Raw genomic sequence first — 13251 nt, 5'->3', positions numbered from 1 at the left:
TACTTTCATTATCAATGATTAGTCGCATTCCAGATTACAGAAAATCGAGCTGCTTTGAAAGAGTATAAAAAACGTTATTCAACGTCACGAAATGCGGGCTTGATTGGTCGTAGACTTGAAAACAAAAATACACAAAAACCAGCGCTCTATCAAACGAACACCAAAGGTTTAACAATGAGGCAAATTACTGTTTTGTGTACTTCACTCACATCTTGTGAGCATTTGATGTACACTGTTTCCATTGCCATCATGTATCTTGAACAACTCTCCAAAATGGGTCCTGTCATGAAGCTTGCAACTCACGTAGAGATGCATCTTAGATCAAGAAACAAACAGGTGGATATCACCGAAGTGATTAAGGACTAACTAGTTGGTGGCACTGACTATCACGGAAAAATATCCGTATCACGATTCCCGTAGCGTTAGGAATTCCAGTAGAATTTAGAGTCCGGTATTTCCGTCGCGTTAAAAAAATCTGTCTTTCGAAATAAAGTAGCACAGCATAATTTTTACAATACTTTGTTGAAGGGGCCCTAAAACACTTCTTTAGTTACCATGGAATAGATTTACTGAAAGAGATTATTGCCTCATGAATTCAACGCCGCAAAAAATTTAGGATTCTGTCTAGTACGAGTGGAGGTGCAAAAATTTTCCGCATGCTGCAACCGCTATATTTCTTCTCTCGTCCCGATGAAAGCGCTGGAATTCAATCAGGCAGATATGGTATGGGCAAAGTAAATACGCCACATGCACTTCGTGAACTAGAGCACTCTTTCTTCTTTCTTTGAATACGAAACTTTTTCAGTGTGATCGTGCACGCACGCTAAGACAAGTAGCGGCATCCCGTGGCGATCTCTGTAACCACCACGCGCGCCATTTCAAATAAGTCAACGGCTAGCAGAAGGCATTTTACGAGTGATTTTTCAGCTTCTTCCCTTATGTGTCGAGGAAGGAGAAAGCCTACTGCAAGTACAGTAGGGAAGCGCTTACAATACCACAGTACATGCTTTTGAGTAGACAAAGTGGCCCATACACGTCCATGAGGTGTCGCTGGCACCTGTGCAATACTTTGCAAAAGGTGAACGATTAAGACACCCACTCGCTGCGCAATTCGCAAGTTTTGACGCCTGGCGAAATTGTATGGGTCGACCGCCCACTATTAGTTGAGAGTGACGCTCTTTGTCTGTGCTACTTAGTTCTTCTACACTTGTCTTAGGTGTCTGAAATTTGCGCTCATTTTGATGTACCGACTAGCCTAGAAAGACGTCCCTCTACACACTGCCTCGACGCATTGGCTCAAGAGCTTGATTTGAAATAAAATTTCCGACAAAATGGCAATTACCAGAAGGGGTGCAGCAGCAACGCGATTGCCACACCCCGTGTATATCGCGTTTGTAGAGCTGCCGTTGCCACTGTCGGGGTGTTCGCTCGCACAGCTTCTGCCAGTGCATCTTCACAAAAGGACAACTGGCAAAGACCGATACGATTAGCGAACAGGAAAAGCCGCTTGAATTCACTCCACTTGCCAAGAAAGAGCGCGTAGAAGTACAGATACCATGAACCTCTTGAACAACCAAAGAGAAAAAAAGAACTCGCCTTCTTCGGTGTTTTTGCTCTATCTCTGCTCGCCTGATGTGAACGCTGCCTAAAGGTAGTGAAGTATCGGCACTTATCAAAAAACTAAATAGAGGTAGGCTGTTCTATAACTACACTGTCGACCTCGAAGCCTTGTTTATCAGGTTTTACTTTTATTATTAAGTCGCACTTTATTTAACCTCGTGATGGTAGGCCTTCGCGAAATTTTGCCAAGTACTATCCTCATATCCATATATGCTGACGATATTTGTCTATGGACTTCGGCTGTAACTCATCTACAAGTACGTGCAAGAGTCCAGCAGGCTGCCGCCCTGACACGCTCATATCTCCGCAAACAAGGTCTTTCCGTCTCAACGAAAAAATGTGCATTGGTTGCGTTTACTCGCAGAGTCATGACACAATACCCCGTTACCATCAATAGACAAAATATTCCATACCAGAAGAACCATTACTTCCTGGGTGTGATTCTTGTCAGGGACCTTTCGTGGAGTGCCAACTGCAATTACCTGAAGAGAAGGCTAACTTCCATCGTCCATATAATGCGGTTCCTGCGCGGAAAATCTTGGGGCACATCGATAAAGTCAATGATGCAGCTATACAGGGCACTGTTTCTGGGATTTTTGCGCTACAGCTTGCCGCTACTGGCAAGTACGTGCAAGACGAACATCTGCACCCTCGGAACAAGCACTACACGTGTGCTTAGGATTGCCGCGATGCACCTCAACCTACGGGACAATTTTGATCGCAAGACAGCATTCAATTCAAACGTACATCACCACTGACAGTTTGAGAGCCCACATAAGACACCTCTGCCGAGTTCCTGGTAACCATGTTGCAGTGGTGCCATTTCAAATACCACAAGCGACGTTTTCAAAGATTACTTCTGCCCATAGACAATGCCTTCCTTTTGGCTTTACTCCAGCAACAAGACCAGCGTCACCTTCGTGGTGCCTTCAACAACCACAAGTGTGCCTCACTATTCCGGGAATAACAAACAAGAGCCATCATTCAACAGTGGTCCTACGACAGGTGACATTGTCACTACTCAACGAAAAATACGGCCAGACGACCCACATTTACACCGATGGATCGGTCTCGGCTGACAGCTCCACAGGTGCCGTTGTCATCCCGACGTACCAGGTGACTATAAAATTCAAACTGTCACATAGGAGAACATCCACAGCAGCAGAGCTCGCCACCTTACGTGCTGCTATACTTTATATCGCGGAAGCCCGGCCCCAAAAATGAGCTGTGTTCTGCGACTTCAAGGCATCCCTTCAGAGCTTGCAATCATCTTTACGACAGGGGGTGCATCAACAACTAATGAATGAAATAAGAGAAGTACTTCACGAAGTTTTATCGAAAGGACATGACGTGGTGTTTCAGTGGTTACCGGGACATTGTGGTATTGTCGGTAACGACCTTGCTGATAATGCTGGCTGATCCGGCCACGCGGACGCCCAGACAACCGCAATTCCATTGTCGAGAACCGACGCTGCAAGGGGCCTTCACTCGTTCGCTAACACCATGTCGGAAACTTGGCTGAGTGACCCCAGTGTCGGGAACCGCTGCCTACACAAATTGGACCCATCGAGAAAACTTCAAGTTCTATCAGACCTCTCCCGCCAGGATGCAGCTTTACTGTGCCGCCTGTGGTTAGGAGTAGCTTTTACGAAGGCGTACTCCTTTCGCATATGAATGACGGATAGCTCCCGATGGGAATCGTGCGACACTGACGAGACAATAGGACAACTACTGTGTTCATGTGAACGTTTTGCGAGCGAACGCAACTTGCTACGCGAAACGTTAGAGACACTACACAGTAGACCTTTCTCCAAAGAGAAGATCCTTGGTTCATGGCTGGAAGCGTCGCACGCCAGCAAAGTGACTTGGGCATTGCAAATTTTTCTAAAGACGACCGGACTACGCGACCGCTTATAAGTGTGCAATGGACAAGGTCACATCTTCACACACGTTGCCCTTCACTTCTCTCTTTCTTCTCCTTTAGTCCCCTCACCCCTTCTTCCAGTGCAGGGTAGCAAACCGGACGTGCGTCTGGTTGACCTCCATGCCTTTCATTTCTTCCCTTCCTCCTCCTCCTCCTTTACTCTTGCAGATATTTTCAATTTTGGTGCGTGTGACCTCGGGAGTGAAATCGGGCAAACGGCCATCGTAAGCATGTGGGAGGGTAGTGAACGAATGTGGTTTGTTTTGCCAGCTGACGCATTTACCTATTAACAGGTGAGCACTTGAGTTTCTACTAAAATCACATCCCACGTAGCAGACTCTTGAGTAAAACGCTTGCCACATTGACAACGACATTTTCTCCCGTGGAAACGTTGACTGCAGGAACATTTCATGTTCCACAATGTTTCATCCTTTATATATCTACAGAGATCCTATATGGTCCCAATGAATTGATAGATCTAGAAAAGTGTTGCTGGCCTGGCTACCTCAAGTAAAAAAGGAGTTATTTTGTAATTCTAAAGAAAATAATGTTGGCCATAACATTTCTATTGTTGTTTTTTTGAGCCCAACAACTCAGTCAAGCAACTAGAATCAAATAGAAAATAAATATACCCATACTGAGAACATACCGTCTTTGAAGGGAACATACTCGAACTCTCTTGCTTGCTGAGACATTTCCGTCAGAAATAATGCCGCTGCAATAATAATTCCAAGGGACGCGTGTGATTTAGCCATGCTAATTTCTATGCAAAATTCGATTTAAGATATCAGCCGCTAAATTATATCAGTCAACTCTCGAATGGGATATATTTCTGCGGGAGTACTCCTGTTGATATCTAAGCCTTTAACAATGGATGAAGTTGTATGAGCTCTTCAGCAGCTGTTCAGAGGACGATGATGCAGCATCAAGCGGTAAAAAAATAATGCTTCACAAACAAGTTCACAGGAAAGACAGCTTTCGTATGCTGATAGCTAGACGGGCGTTCTTGCCCTCCGACAGCCCGTAGCACCGTAAAAATTTTCCCATTGCACAAGCAGCGTCAACGTGTTCGGTGACGGCTCGCCGTGTTGTGGACGGCTGGCGCTCAGGATGCGAGGCGACAGCCGTGCCCGTTCGATAAGCCGAGTGAGCTCAGGTTACGCGTGCCTGCAAGCGGTGAGGCGTAAATAAAACAAAAGAGAAAACAGTCGCCGCAAACAACAAAAAAAGAAAATACCAGTCGGAACGGTGACTCGGAAACGGTAGAACGGTGCTGGCTTCGCCGGCTGACGTTGGCTTCGAGACTAGTGCGACGTTGCAACTGAAGCACGTGGTAAGTCATTCTGCTCTACGTTATCTGGTCGCTGGGGTGTGTCAACATCGCAATGGCACTGCTGTCATATTCGATGGGCGTACGTTGTACTTGTTCTACAAATGCTATATATTTTATTTGATTCATTATTTTTGTTCATTTATTTATCCATTTATTTTTGCGATAAGCGCGAAGTACCCAAATTTCGCACTCAACGCTCCCGAAGTGTGAGGTTGATGTAGAATAAATGAAAATATATCCACGTGACTGCAACGACTTTAATTTGATGGAACTCTGTCCAAGGGTGTTTTGTTATAATAATGTGATCTGATATCCATTATGCATTGGTTTCCCCAGTTTACTTTAAGTTTGTTAAGCAATTCAAAGCTCTATACGTATGAATACCTACTTTCGAAATCTGTATTGCAATTCGATGTTATCCATGTGTAAGTGCATTTGTGAGCCTATATTGATGATCGAAAGCGTTTTCCTTGCTTACCCATTTGTCTGCCCATAATATACTGGGTTCGAGCTACAGTCACGATGCGCTTTCGCTTTTTTTTTGGGCGTAAACTACTCCGACACACTTTCTTCTAATGCGAGGATTTGTCACCACTTGCTTCTACTTCTTCTCTGCTGTGAATCATGCTTGCCAGACTAAACTTCACGGTGGCAATCTCACAAATTAGGCATATACGTTTGTTCATAAAGATGAGAGAGAGAGAGAGAGACAGAAAGATGTTTGCTGAAAGGCAGGGAGGTTAACCAGAAGAAACTTTCCGGTTTAGAGCCCTGCACTGAGAAACGGCCGAATTCAATAACAGCATAATGGTCATAATGAATATTAACATCTCAGTTAGGTGGTCTGGCCACTTTTGCAACTCGAAAGTCAAACAACAACGTAGACGTGAACCACAATTTTGCTTACATCTCGTAATAATACTTTTCAATCGAACATTTCAGCGCTGTTGGAGTCCACACGTGTTATGTGAAGTAGCCAGCGATGACCAGTCTATCTCACATTGTTTGCTTTAGCGCCAAGCGTCATGATGCTAACAGGCGTATCCATGCCAAGCATTTGTCTTGATAACGTGGATGTACAGTGCACTACAATGACGTCAAAAGCCGGGCACACTCGGATCATAACGGTCGAAAGCAGGGCACTGGGAATCACAAGTTGATGTCTGTGGAAATTAATTGTGATGCAGCCTTGGTGATGCAATTGTGCTGATGTTGCCGAGGAAGTTGTACAATGGTGACATATCCGAAATAATTTTACCTTGAACTGTTGCGTAGTCATTTGGCACTTCAAAAGTAGTTATCATTAGCTTCAGCGCCAATAGTAGGTCAGAGAGGGCATTATATTACCAGTTAACCTCAGGCAATATTATTTCGATATGCCTAAATTGTGTAAGTGTTGTTAAAACAAATTTTACGCATCGGTTCTTTCCGTTTGCTGCATTCAAACGTTGTACTCAATCATTGCGTCGTACTTGTGGCTGGAAAAAGAAATGTCACTTCTACGGGGTAGAGAAAGCCACGTCAACATACAATTCGAAGCGTTAGAGACAAAACCGTTTAAGTCATTGCGAAACGACTTTACAGCTTGACATATGTTTTCAGCTGTTACACACTGTTTTACGCAAGGGTTTGCACGGCCATTTCATCGTTAAACTAGGGAATGCCATGAACTATTCGCGCTTGTATGGATAGGGCAGCTCGCATATGATGATTTACTACGTGACCTTACTGCAACGGAGTGTTTCCAACGTTCACTAAGTGGATCTACAGTTTGGACAATGGTTAAAGAAAGCATTTACCATTATCGCTTTCATAAAGGTGCCCGGATCAGCGTGCTGGGTGGCTTATCGTCTTGTAAGCGACTTATTTTGCGATCGTACTCTGGCTAGATAAGCGATGTATAAAAGTGTGGTGACAAGCGTTATCAGACGGTGAAAAAGCAAAACTCATATTATGAATAGCGCAAACTCGATCCGGCCGCCGGCCGTCATGCCAAACATTGTTACCTTTTACGGTGTGCCACTGCAGGGTCCTCCAGCTTGAAGTTACACGGTAAATTAATTTTCATAATGCCCCCTGGCCGCCTGCTTGGTCTATGGACTGCAGTTTACTGCTAATAAAAATAAAAAATGAAAGAAATACATCAGGCGGCTTACGAGTAGCTTCCATATAGCCTCGAACACGATTACAAACCGGGAACAACAGCGGCGCAATCAATGTTTCTTGCATACAACAAGCCTGGGTTTTCGGCCGACGGATCTGTTCTAGTCCCGATCTGGTCAGTCGAAAAAAACTTTCCGTCGGCGTTGTGCGATGTTCACCGCGGCTCGAGGCGGGGAATATTAGCAGTGAAGAACTGTTAAGAAATTTTCAGGCATGAGACGGCAATTATATAAAAATGGATTGGCCTTGAATTAGGAAATTCAAAGTGCTGCTTATGTGTTCGTACTCCTGCGCTTTAAAAGCATACAAACGTGTGAACTCCAAGCGACTATCCGTGCCGTTAGTGCAATACGATGAAGTAAAATACCTCACATGCGTAAATATTAGCAGGAAATATGGCACCAATACTTACCAAAACAAGCACTGACATTCACGCTATGGGCTGTGGCTGATAATTAGTTCAGTACACGCAGGTCTTTGAATAATAGTACACATTCAGAAAACAAGGATCGCGTAAACAACAGAGTGCACGAAAGGCACGGACAACTACATCCACGCAAGTGTCGTCGTCTGTGTCTTCCGTGTCTTCTTTTTTTTTGCTTCTAAAGGAATCTGTTAATTATTCCCTAAACATGTATGCTCTTAGACTAAGAGTGAAGTGCGTAAGTTGTTGGAATGAAGGCGTCGGCGCCAATCGCTCGACGCCATTTTACCTAGCAGAGTTCTCGAGACCCTTTTCTCCTGACCGGACAGATGGCAGCTTGCCATAAATTGCCGTCACTTCGCTGCCATCCCGCCCCTTAATGTTTAACACGGTGTGCTATTGGCCTAATTTTGGCGGGATTTGGGCCTTACTCACGCTCACCTGACAAGCGGCCACGCGAGAGAGGGTTCGAGGGGACCACTTTCGAACCTCGGAGGGTGCGTGTGCGTTTTGGCCTCTCCTTTTATGTAGGCTGTGGTTGGGCGCTGTAGTTATCAACTTCCACGCTTTCCACGTTCGGATGGCCGAAACCGCAGCCTGCGGTCACTGTGGCAAAGAAGAAACCATCCGACATATCTTTTGTGACTGCCTAGAGTATAGTAGACAACAACTATGCCTTTGCAAGCAACTCAGCAAACTAAATAATCAGCCTCTGTCGGAGGGAAGAATTCTACAATATCGACAAGATGCAACTTCACAGAAGAAGGCCCTAAAAGCGCTTCTGCACGTTTTGCGATCGACCGGCCTTTCTGAACGGTTGCAGCCAGAACGCTCTTCCTGTGTATGTTTTCGTTTTCTCATGAGTGCACGTGCGTTTTTTTCTTTCTCTCTCTCTATCTAACCCCTCTTTCGTGCCCTATTTACCCACTCCCCCAGTGCTAGGTAGCAAACTGGATGCCAACATCCGGTTAACCTCCCGATCTTCCTTTTGCTCTCTATATATATCTCTCTCTCCGGGCCTCTCCTTCAGGCGGTCATTCTTTGTGCTTTCTTCTCCGTCGCCACCGGCCCGTGGTTACATCGTTTCCTAGGGTCCCCCGGCGGGCGCGCGCTCCTTCCCGCAATCTCGAAGTCCAGAGGCAGCACCTCGCGGTCGTGCACTGTATGTTTCTCTCAACTGTTCCTGTGTTCATGAACCAAGGTTATCATTGTTTGCGCACGCCGCATTCCAGCCCGAGAACTAGAGGAACAGTCTCGCAGTTTAGTGATTCAAATCGAAGTGGACGATGGGCCAGTTCGTGATACTCTTACCTGTTCATGTTTTCTACTGTGCAGTATAGTTCGATCGCTAATTGTGCACCCATGACAGTAACTACACTCAGTACACTCCTTCGACAACTTGTAAACAAGTAAGAACTTATAAACGCGAATGAAGCTACAGGGTTGGATAGTAAAACCAGGGGGTGAGAACTCCCTATACCTTCCATGTTTTCGCTCTCGGAAGTGGCAGGGCCGCTTTAACCACTGGCGGTTGCCGGGCATCGTAGAAGAAATAAATAAATCACAAGCAGGTGATTGTTTTCGTTACGTCACTGGTGAGGTCCTTAAGTGGAGGGAAAGAACAAATTTGAGAGGAAGAGTGCTGCCGTGGAAGCCCTCCTTCCTTACTTCGTTTGCCAGCGAAATTCACTCGTGCCTTCTTTCAGGTCCGCTTGGCGCTTGGGCAATCTGGCCCTAAGATTTTCTAAATCTTTTCTTTTTAATTTGTTCATATTTACTAAAAAGATGAAAATCAGTAAGACGAAATTCAATCGGCCCAAATAAAATGAACTTCTTTTCAAACGTTTTGTAAAAAAAGAAACAGACACACGTCATGTGAAAATGTCAATTTATAAAAGCAGCTATCATTTACAACTGACATACGGACATAATGAGCAAACATTGAACCCATAATACCAGAAACAATGCGAAAATTATCAATGATCGCGAGTAGGGCACGTCGTATTTGGCTCAATCACGTTTGTTCTGACAGCGCGCATAGCTTGAACTTGAGTATCAGACGAGACTGAAGTTCAGAGACCCGGAGAGGTTTGAAGCGATCAGAAGTTTTTCGAGAAAGAACGTCGCTAGAAATGGCGGCAAGTTGACTTGTCTTCGTCAGGGGCACATCGTTGCCTTAACGGAAAAACGTTCTTCTGCCAAAACGTTGAATGATATGTGGGCCTTAACGTCCCAAAACCCCCATATGATTATGAGAGGTGCCGTCGTGGAGAGCTCCGAAAATTTTGACCACCTGGGGTTCTTTAACGTGCCCCCAAATATGAGCACACGGGCCTTTCGCAAAACGTTGGCTTCATAGACATTCTCTTTAATAATTTTTAGAAGCATTAAGTATATCACGTGTTTTTGAGTGGTTCTATCAAAAATAAAGATTCGTAAATTTGGAAAATCATGGCTACAAGAGTTTTACAAGCAAGAAGCCGCCCATAAATACTTAATATCAATTGAACTACATGCCAAAAGTGAAAGAAACTAACACTATTTAGCTGATCTAGCTCGAATTCAAGCCTTTAAATTAACGTATTTTTCTGACAAAAGCTTGGCTGCCATCATCATGAATTAGTGAAACACTGCACTTTTGTCAATCTAGTCACGCTTGCAAAGTACCGTGTTTACTCGTATGTACTCATGAAAAATCAATGCTTGCTCACATAATGGGTCGAAATTCTTGTGCTCTTCAGTTGCTTTTAGGAAACACTGAAAAGTATTCGTGGAACTAGAAATCTTCGGATTAGCACACCGCAGAGCCACGAAAAACCTGTGCCGACTGATTAAGCCATTTTCTACTAATGGCCGACCATTTCGGCGTAGCTCATTGCGGTTTCCGTTCTCTGCCCGCAACAACTGGCTGTCTTTATCTTTCCCGTAGTTGAACACGCGAATCCAGCGAGATAACTGAGCGCCATTCAACTTCTGATATCGCTGAGCCAGGGGCGAGAAAGAGCAGATGCAAGCGCTACGAACGCAAGAAAATAACTTCCCGCGCTTCGCCTGATTTAATAAAATTCACGAAATAAGGAAAAAGAAAAGTCATATACAAACAAAATGTTCTTTACAGGGGTGTCGAATTTTTTTTGTAAAAACTCGTGAAAGCCAATAAATGCAAACATTCGCGTCAACCTCTCTACGTTCAGCCGGATTTAAGAATGCCCAGCTGCCAACTTGAGTGTAAATGTCCTTTGAAACCAAACCAGCAATGAGTTTCTTGGGCCTGGTAGAACTGCGAACTTCTATAAAGTTTAGGGTGCCTACGTGTGTGCCTATACTGCGTTACATACATGTAAGGTGCAACGCTGAGGAAGCTAGCAATAATTCTGTCTGTATAGATACATACGTTTGCACCAAGAAGCTTCTCAAGATGCAGTCGTACCAAGAAGCAGCAAGAAGCTTTTCACCGAATGAAATACAAAAATCTTACGTGTAAATATAGACAAACGAACACGAGTGCATCATGAGCGTGGAGTGTGAGTCATGTCATACGTGACATGCGTGTCATGATTATCCTGTTACCGCCTCTTGCTTTTGCTAACCATACAGTCAAGTAACGCAATACAAAAAAATGTGCTTGTCATGCTAGCGAAAGGGCCGCGAGCGCACCATGAGCATGGCATGTGAGTCACGCCGTACATGACGTGCACGACATGATTTTCATGTTGCTACTTGTCATTATGATCATCGAAGTAACTTCACGCAATACCTAATTCGGCAATGTCACGCTTCTCAAGGTGCTAGTTTGGGATAGTTGGTACTTCACTGAACTTCTATATAGCGCTAACTTCAGAGACGAGAGACCAGAAAATGTGACACACAAGGGGGCTTGTGCGGCGTATTCTGTAGTCTCCCGTCCAGGAAGTTAGCGCTATACAGCAGTTCATTGTCAATCTAGCGAAATAACTGCATGCGACCCAAGAGCGTAGCCTTAAAATCATGTTGCACGTTACATACATGTCATATATTTATGTTACCACCTGTCATGTATGTTCGTCATGCAGTCACGTTACGCAGTAGCAAATTTCGTACATGTCAAACTCGCGAGACGGCCGTCAGTGCACCATGAGTGTGGCATGTTATAGTGACCTTGTACATAATATGCATGGCCCGATTTTCATTTTCCGACCTACCAATAATGTTCGTCATAGAGTCACTGCAATTACGTCACGCCAAGCCAAATTTCGTACAGGCAAAACTAGAAATATATAGGCCGTGAGTGCACCATGGCCGTGATATATATATGTTATACATGAAATGTAGGTCAACATTTGCATGTCAACAAATGCATGTCAACAAATGCTATCAACAGTACTCATAATCATATGGTGGTTTTGGGACGTTAAACCCCACAAATCCTAATCAACATTTTCGTGTTACCGCCTGTCATTCCCGTTTGTCATGCAGAGATGCCTCGTCGTATCAGTTCTGGCACACGTTCGTTTATCTGAACGGCCGTGAGCACCCGTATATCATTCTACCCATGGCATGCCAGTTAGGACTTCCATGTTAAATGCTCTTATGTTCGTCATAGAGTGATCTCACGTCACAGCTGCATTGCTATGTGTTATGCAAGAGGCCGAATAAACACCGGGCTTTTGTTAATGGGGATTAAATGAGTTTAACAATCGTTGGTGTACAGGAACAGGTATGGCTACAGGGAGGTAGGAATGCAGAGTGAGAGTGTTCGCAGGCGGGGGAGCGGTCGTGAACCGGAGGGCCAGGCGCAACTTGATATTTCAGCTCCGAGTTCAGAGAGAAGAAGAAGGAGAACGTAAACACTGGAGGAAGCGGAGAATTCCGAAGCAGCGTGTGACTTGACACTGCAGGTGATGGTTGCGCCATCTCTGGATCCTTCTCATAACAATAGCAATTTTGTTATATCTGACGTGAAAGAAACGGTCGCAAGAAACTAAGACAATGACATGTAGATCATGCCTTCGATGACATTCGTGTCAGGAATTTGATGTTATGGCCTGCCATTTATATTCATCATAAAGTCGTATTAGGTCATGCTCAATCCGACATACTTTCCAATAACGAAATGGCCAGGAAAGCATCAAGTCATGAGCGGCTTGATAGAGAGATAAATACGTTAAAAGTGGCCGACGTTTGCTAGAAATGCTTCGTATTTAAAAAAAAAACAGTTACACATGCACGGAAGGGTGCAGGGCAAGCGCAATCTCGAACTGCTTATATATATATATACATGTCCGGCGGCACTAAATATATAGGTAAAAGTAAAACCGAATTACGTGTGCTTAAGAAGAAAATGGGATATGAGAGTGCACCGCGTGCGCAGGTAGAAATATCTTCTCCCCACTGAAAAAAATTGTGCTCTACACTAATAACAAACACTGCACAATTCACTCAACGGATATTGTGAGAGGAGGGCGGTAAGCAAACAATATGAATACGACTGAGAACATACCACTAAAGCAGTGAGATAACACTATAACAATCCAGTATAACGAGTTTAACCACAAGGGGCTAAACAATCGCAGCCTAGGTGAAAGAATCACGACAACAGTGTTGCTTTAAAATGGTGCTGTTCCTTTGTTTATATTTTCGCTTGGGCATTTTTTTTATTATCAAAAGCGCTGACTAGAGGCAAGCACGAATACTTCAAGCCACGACTGCAAATTTGCGAAGACGCAATGTGCTCGCGTTGCTCACGTGTTAGCCAGCACTTAGTACTTAAGTAATAATTAATAATGCGAATAAAAAGAGAGCCAAGGT

The 13251-nt window shown here is 44.4% G+C and overlaps 1 protein-coding gene and 1 long non-coding RNA gene across 4 annotated transcripts in view; one reads left to right on the top strand and one right to left on the bottom strand.

Annotated features, from left to right (window-relative positions):
• Window positions 1-13251, bottom strand: part of LOC142767455 (uncharacterized) — a 326266-nt gene that overhangs the window by 53808 nt on the left and 259207 nt on the right. Inside the window, exon 2 of one of the 3 annotated variants that reach the window (XR_012884892.1) lies at window positions 6884-6990. The exons of the other annotated variants lie outside the window; for them this stretch is intronic. This is a non-coding gene — a long non-coding RNA (uncharacterized LOC142767455). The remainder of the gene's footprint in view (window positions 1-6883; window positions 6991-13251) is intronic. 3 annotated transcript variants of the gene reach the window in all.
• LOC119179754 (putative sodium-dependent multivitamin transporter) overlaps window positions 4732-13251 on the top strand; it is an 84604-nt gene continuing 76084 nt past the window's right edge. Inside the window, exon 1 of the mRNA XM_075869154.1 lies at window positions 4732-4877. The gene's annotated coding sequence lies outside the window, so the exon portion shown is untranslated. The remainder of the gene's footprint in view (window positions 4878-13251) is intronic.

This window comes from Rhipicephalus microplus, chromosome 7 (assembly GCF_043290135.1).
Source record: "Rhipicephalus microplus isolate Deutch F79 chromosome 7, USDA_Rmic, whole genome shotgun sequence".
Lineage (NCBI taxonomy): Eukaryota > Metazoa > Arthropoda > Arachnida > Ixodida > Ixodidae > Rhipicephalus > Rhipicephalus microplus.
Note: the sequence above shows the minus strand (reverse complement) of the source record. Positions and strands in the feature narration are given on the sequence as shown.